This window comes from Bos indicus, chromosome 16, assembly GCF_029378745.1.
Source record: "Bos indicus isolate NIAB-ARS_2022 breed Sahiwal x Tharparkar chromosome 16, NIAB-ARS_B.indTharparkar_mat_pri_1.0, whole genome shotgun sequence".
Classification (NCBI taxonomy): domain Eukaryota; kingdom Metazoa; phylum Chordata; class Mammalia; order Artiodactyla; family Bovidae; genus Bos; species Bos indicus.
This window is the reverse complement of record NC_091775.1, coordinates 41,113,791-41,119,744: the sequence shown is the minus strand read 5'-3', so window position 1 is coordinate 41,119,744 and position 5,954 is coordinate 41,113,791. Positions and strand designations below refer to the sequence as shown.

The window sequence follows — 5,954 nt, the reverse complement described above, 5'->3', positions numbered from 1 at the left end:
ATGGATGGAAGAGCCTGGTAGGCTACAGTCCATGGGGTCGCAAAAAGTCCGGATACGACTGAGCGACTTGCCTTGTTTATAGTTTTCTCTCCTAGATTTTTATACCAGCAAACCTACTAGACTTGAGGACAAGATGAAAGGATGCAGGGAAAATTTCCAATTGTCTGGTGCACAGATATAACTAAAACTCATGGTAGGCATAATTCTAAGGAAGTGCCCCACCCTTCTCTGAGATTCACCTCCTGGCCATTAAACTCTAATCTAGGCACTGCTGTGAAGAGATTTTGTAGATGGAATTAAGTTCACTCATTAGCTGAGCTTCCCCTGGAGGAGGAAATGGCCACCCATTCCAGTATTCTGGCCTGGAGAATCCCATGGACAGAGGAGCCTGGAGGGCTTCAGTCCATAGGGTCACAGTCAGACATGACTGAAGCGACTTAGCATAGCACATCAGCTGAGCTTAAAATAGGAAGATGACCCTGGATTATCTGGGTAGGCCCAACATAGTCACATGAGCCCTTAAAAGCAGAAGTGGAGGCAGAGGATTCAGAGAGGTGTGGCTAAAGAGATGAGCGGAGGCCAGATGAGGCAGAAGGGGAAGGTCAGAGCGGTTAGAAGCTTGAGGACTCAACCCACATGGTTGCTGGCTTTGAAGATGGAGAAACGGGGCCATAAGTCAGGGAATATTGGTAGCCTCTAGAAACTAGTAACATATCCTGACCAATTGCAAACAAGGAAACAGATCCCTCAGGCCAACATGCAACTGGACCTGGCCAAATTCTGAATGAGCCTGGAAGCAAGCTCCAGACCCTTGTTGATGCCTCATCTCAGTCCTACGAGACTCAAAGTCTTGGATGCTGTGACTAGATCTCTGTGCTTCAGAACTACAAGATAATAAATGGGTGCTAAACTGCTAAATTTGTGATAACTTGTAATAGCAACACTAAAAAACTGATATAGCCCAAGAAAGTTATTCTGTTATGAGGCTAACAAAAAGAGAAGCTGACCAGAAAAGGGAGCAAAGGAGATTGTGTATCCCTTTGCAAAATTTTATTTAAATAGCACTGAGTAATGCTGGGAAAGACTGAAGGCAGGAGGAGAAGAAGACAACAGAGAGCAAGATGTTTGGATGGCATCACCAACTCGATGGACATGAGTTTGAGCAAATTCTGGGAGTCGGTGATGGACAGGAAAGCCTGGCGTGCTGCAGTCCATGGGGTTGCAAAGAGTCGGACACGACTGAGTGAATGAACTGAACTTAACTGAATTAATTATGATTTCTCTTCACGTTCTAAAGAAATGCTCACTTTTGTACCTAATTGTATTTTCCTCGTTTTGTATACTATTTTATATAAGTTTCTTGTTGTCCACACTTGGATCTTCTCCAGCAAGGATGAATGTTCATGTAACAGACTTCTTTCTCTCATATTCTTGGATCCAAGGACAGTTTTGGTAGAGGGGTGGGATGCAGAGGAGGTGGGAGGGAGGTCCAAGAGGGAGGAGATATTTGTATACATATAGCTGATACACTTCGTTGTGCAGCAGAAACACAACACTGTGAAGCAATTATACTCCAATAAAAATAAAGAGCACTGAGTTTCTTAGTTGATACTCTTGTCTTTCTTTTAAGAAGTAAGCCTTATGGCAAAACCAATACAATATTGTAAAATAATTAGCCTTCCATTAAAATAAATAAATTAAAAAAAAAAAAGAAGTAAGCCTCTTTCTGGACTCAACACTAGGGAAGGATGTATTTTCAAAATATTTAAGTTAAGCAAATGCCCACTAGCATCCTATCCTACACCTTTTAAAAAATAACAGGATGCCTGTCAAGACCAAAAATAAGAAGGGTGTACCTTGAGGATTTTGATAGATAATGTTATTATTCTTTCAAACATTCCAGTTCTCCTTTCTGTAGTATTCTTCCCTGCAGGATTATATGTCACCCTCCATGACATCAGGCTTAACCATGTAAGCTTTGTTCCATCAAATGCAAGCAGAAGTTATGCTTGCCACTTACAAGCAGAAGTTTAAGAGCTAGCATGAAGTTCACTGGGGACCACTTCCCTCTTCCATGAGCCTAGCAACGCCCCAGATAGAGGCTGCATCGTCATTCTGGATCTCACAATGAAGATATGGAGCAAGAGCCTCAACTGACCAGAGATGGAAATGTAAATTGAGCAAGAAATAAACCTTTGTTGATAGGAGCCACTTGGATTTGGAGGTCATTTTTTATCATAGTATAATTGAGCCAAGCTGACTGATGTAGGTGTAATCCTAGAAATGTCAAACCCTTTAAAGTCTAGGAGTCAGTAAGCAAGTCTGTCTGAAGCAAACCTTTCTGTTCACTGTGGGTAAATATAAAAGGCTCCTCTTGCTTATGCAAAAATAAGCTGGATGACATTGTCTGGGTTAGGGGTGTGACAAATTGCCTTGAGTAATAAGTGTACTGGTTAAAGAAGGATAGACTCTTCTATGATAACAATTAGACCCCTAAATCTCAAGACTTCACAAAATAAAGACATATTTCTCATGCTCCCAAGAGATCGTGCAGACTGACTACTTTCTTATTAATAGGTGACTTTCCTCTAAGCAGTGACTCAGGGCTCAGGCTATTCCCTACTCATGGCTTTACCATCTTGGAATCCTTTACTTTCAGCCATGCAGATAAAGCAAAGGGCACGTGGAAAGGTTTTACGGCAAAACCTGGGGACAATAGGGCACGTGGGCCCATATTTTCTGTGTGTTTCTCATCACAGTTTCCACCTTGAAGCAAGGAAGGCTGGAAAATGAAGTCTTCCTATGTGAACGGGAGGAAAGTGGATTTATGAATGATTATATTCTGTCCACCACAATGAAGCACTCTTTTCATAGGAGAAAAGTATTAAAGAGATGTTGAATTTTCTGTGGCTTTAAAAGAGTGCTACCATTTGGGTGATAATGGTCACCAGAAAAGGTGGAGAATATTGACTCTCTTTTCACTGTAGTTGGAGAAGGAAATAGCAACCCACTCCAGTACTCTTGCCTGGAAAGTTCCATGGATGGAGGAGGAGCCTAGTAGGCTACAGTACATGGGGTCGCAAAGAGTCAGACACGACTGAGTGACTTCACTTTCTTTCGCTGTAGTTATTAGAACCCAACTAAACCTCTCAGTGTTGGTCAGTTTCTGCCCCTAGTTGTCTGTGTGTGTGAACAAAAAGAACCTTCTGCTAGAGCCATATGAAAGCCAACAGAGGCCAAGTGTAGATGAAGAACCGCTGCATTAAATGGAGGTGTCAGGGCCACCATGGGTACCACCGCTGCTGTGGACAAGCCCTGCTGCAGAGAGGTGCAAGACTGGTCTTCACAGTCCCCAGTGGTGGTAAGCAAGGAACTGACCAGACCCCTATTCTGTTTTTACATAGCGTTAACCCTGAAGTTACTAGGCAATTTAAGTAGGAGAACCTCAAGAGAAATTTTGGCTTCCTTGCTGAGAAAATGTGTAGCAGGCAAACAAATAGTTAAAGAGCAAAAAGATGTCTCATGTTTGAATAACAAGTTTGTTGAGCAATTCATTCCAATTAACTGAAGAGAAAGATGATAGGAAAATACTAGAGAGAGGAAGGAGAGCTTCAGAATGGAAGAAAGTGAACATGAAAAAGTAAGTGATTCATTTATATTAATTTTGGTTTTTCTGGGATTTCCCCAGAGGTCCAATGGTTAAGACTTCACCTTTCAATGCAGGGGGTGCAAGTTTGATTCCTGGTCACAGAGCTAAGAGCCCACACGCCTGGCAGCCAAAAAACAAAAAATCAGAACATAAACAATGGAAGCAATATTGTAACTAATTAAATAAAGATTTTAAAAATAGTCCATTAACCCTGGTGTGATTTCGTCCTACACGGCTGCTGGTTCCAATAGTAGTCTTTCAATTCCATCCGGCTTCTCTTCCACATAAGTGCGTGCAGCCAACCCATGGAGGATTCAATGGACATGGACATGAGCCCCTTGAGGCCCCAGAACTATCTTTTCGGTTGTGAACTAAAGGCTGACAGAGATTATCACTTCAAGGTGGATAATGATGAAAATGAGCACCAGTTATCTTTAAGAACGGTCAGTTTAGGGGCTGGAGCAAAGGATGAGTTACACGTTGTTGAAGCAGAGGTGATGAATTATGAAGGCAGTCCAATTAAAGTAACACTGGCAACTTTGGAAATGTCTGTACAGCCAACGGTTTCTCTTGGGGGCTTTGAAATTACACCACCTGTGGTCTTACAGCTGAAGTGTGGTTCAGGGCCTGTGCGTATCAGTGGACAGCATTTAGTAGCCGTGGAGGAAGATGCAGAGTCAGAAGAAGAAGAGGAGGAGGAGGTGAAACTCCTAAGTATATCTGGAAAGCGTTCTGCCCCTGGAAGTGGCAGCAAGGTTCCCCAGAAGAAAGTGAAGCTTGCTGCTGATGAAGATGAAGATGATGACGACGATGACGATGATGATGAAGATGATGACGATTTTGATGAGGAAGTTGAAGAAAAAGCTCCAGTAAAGAAATCTGTACAAGATACTCCAGCCAAAAATGCACAAAAATCGAACCAAAATGGAAAAGACTCAAAACCATCAACACCAAGATCAAAAGGTCAAGAATCCTTCAAAAAACAGGAAAAAACACCTAAAACACCGAAAGGACCTAGCTCTGTAGAAGACATTAAAGCAAAAATGCAAGCAAGTATAGAAAAACGTGGTTCCCTTCCCAAAGTGGAAGCCAAGTTTATCAATTATGTGAAGAATTGTTTCCGGATGACTGACCAGGAGGCTATTCAAGATCTCTGGCAGTGGAGGAAGTCTCTTTAAGAAAATAGTTTAAATAGTTTGTTAAAAATTTTCTGTCTTATTTCATTTCTGTAACAGTTGATATCTGGCTGTCCTTTTTATAACGCAGAGTGAGAACTTTCCCTACCGTGTCTGATAAATGTTGTCCACGTTCCATTGCCAAGAACGTGTTGTCCAAAATGCCTGTTTAGTTTTTAAAGATGGAACTCCACCCTTTGCTTGGTTTTAAGTATGTATGGAATGTTATGATAGGAATAGTAGTAGTGGTGGTCAGACAGATGGAAATGGTGGGGAGACAAAAATATACATGTGAAATAAACTCAGTATTTTAATAAAGTAAAAAAAAATTGTCCATTAAAAAAAAATCTTTAAAAAAATTGTTTTTTTTTTTCCTTTAATCAATAACCCCCAACCCTGCAGCAGTGCAAGCCATGGAGGTTAGCTGGCCAGGACAGCACTTATTGAGAGAGAGATGGTTTTCTGTGATTCTCAAGTGATTCTACTTTGGAAATTCAGAGTCTAGAGAACAGAGCAGCGTTTCTGCTCTGTGTATTGAGTCACGGCAGGGCTAAGAGGATACCCATCCAGTGTGTACTTAAAGCACTGTGGGGGTGTTTGATCTAACTTCTTACATAAACAGGATCTACATGTGAGAACACTTTCAAAGTGTGCACGCAGAGCTGTGCTAGAGACACAGCAGCAGGTGTGCAGCCAGCGAACCACTCACATGGGACTGGAACTGACAACGTTCTGAAGCCTGTGGGGCTCCTCGCAACCTCCCCACTTGCTCAGCCCACTCAGACACAAACTTAATGAGGTGCCTCTCACCTGTGGGCTGCCCCTACGCAAACCCCAACTGCACATCTGATCTAATCTCCAGAGGCCTTTCATATAGAGAACACACTTGCTCAAACACCCCTCCCTCATGGGAAAATGGCATCTCTGCTCAACAGCACAATTTTCTCTTGGGAACTCACAAATCATCTGCTCTCACTAAAACGATGGAATCATGGACTTGTTAAGAAAGCCAGCTGCCATCTCTGTCTGTTCATCAAATCAACTGTTTGACTCAATGGATCTATGAGTATTGTGACTACCCTGTTCTACCCCCAGGCCCTCATCTGCCCATGATGGACAGCAATTTGAGT

General features: G+C 42.3%; 1 pseudogene; it reads left to right on the top strand.

Moving 5' to 3' along the window:
- The first annotated feature begins 3,864 nt into the window (after window positions 1–3,864).
- On the top strand, window positions 3,865–5,153 carry LOC109570758 (nucleophosmin pseudogene; annotated as a pseudogene).
- The last annotated feature ends 801 nt before the right edge of the window (window positions 5,154–5,954 follow it).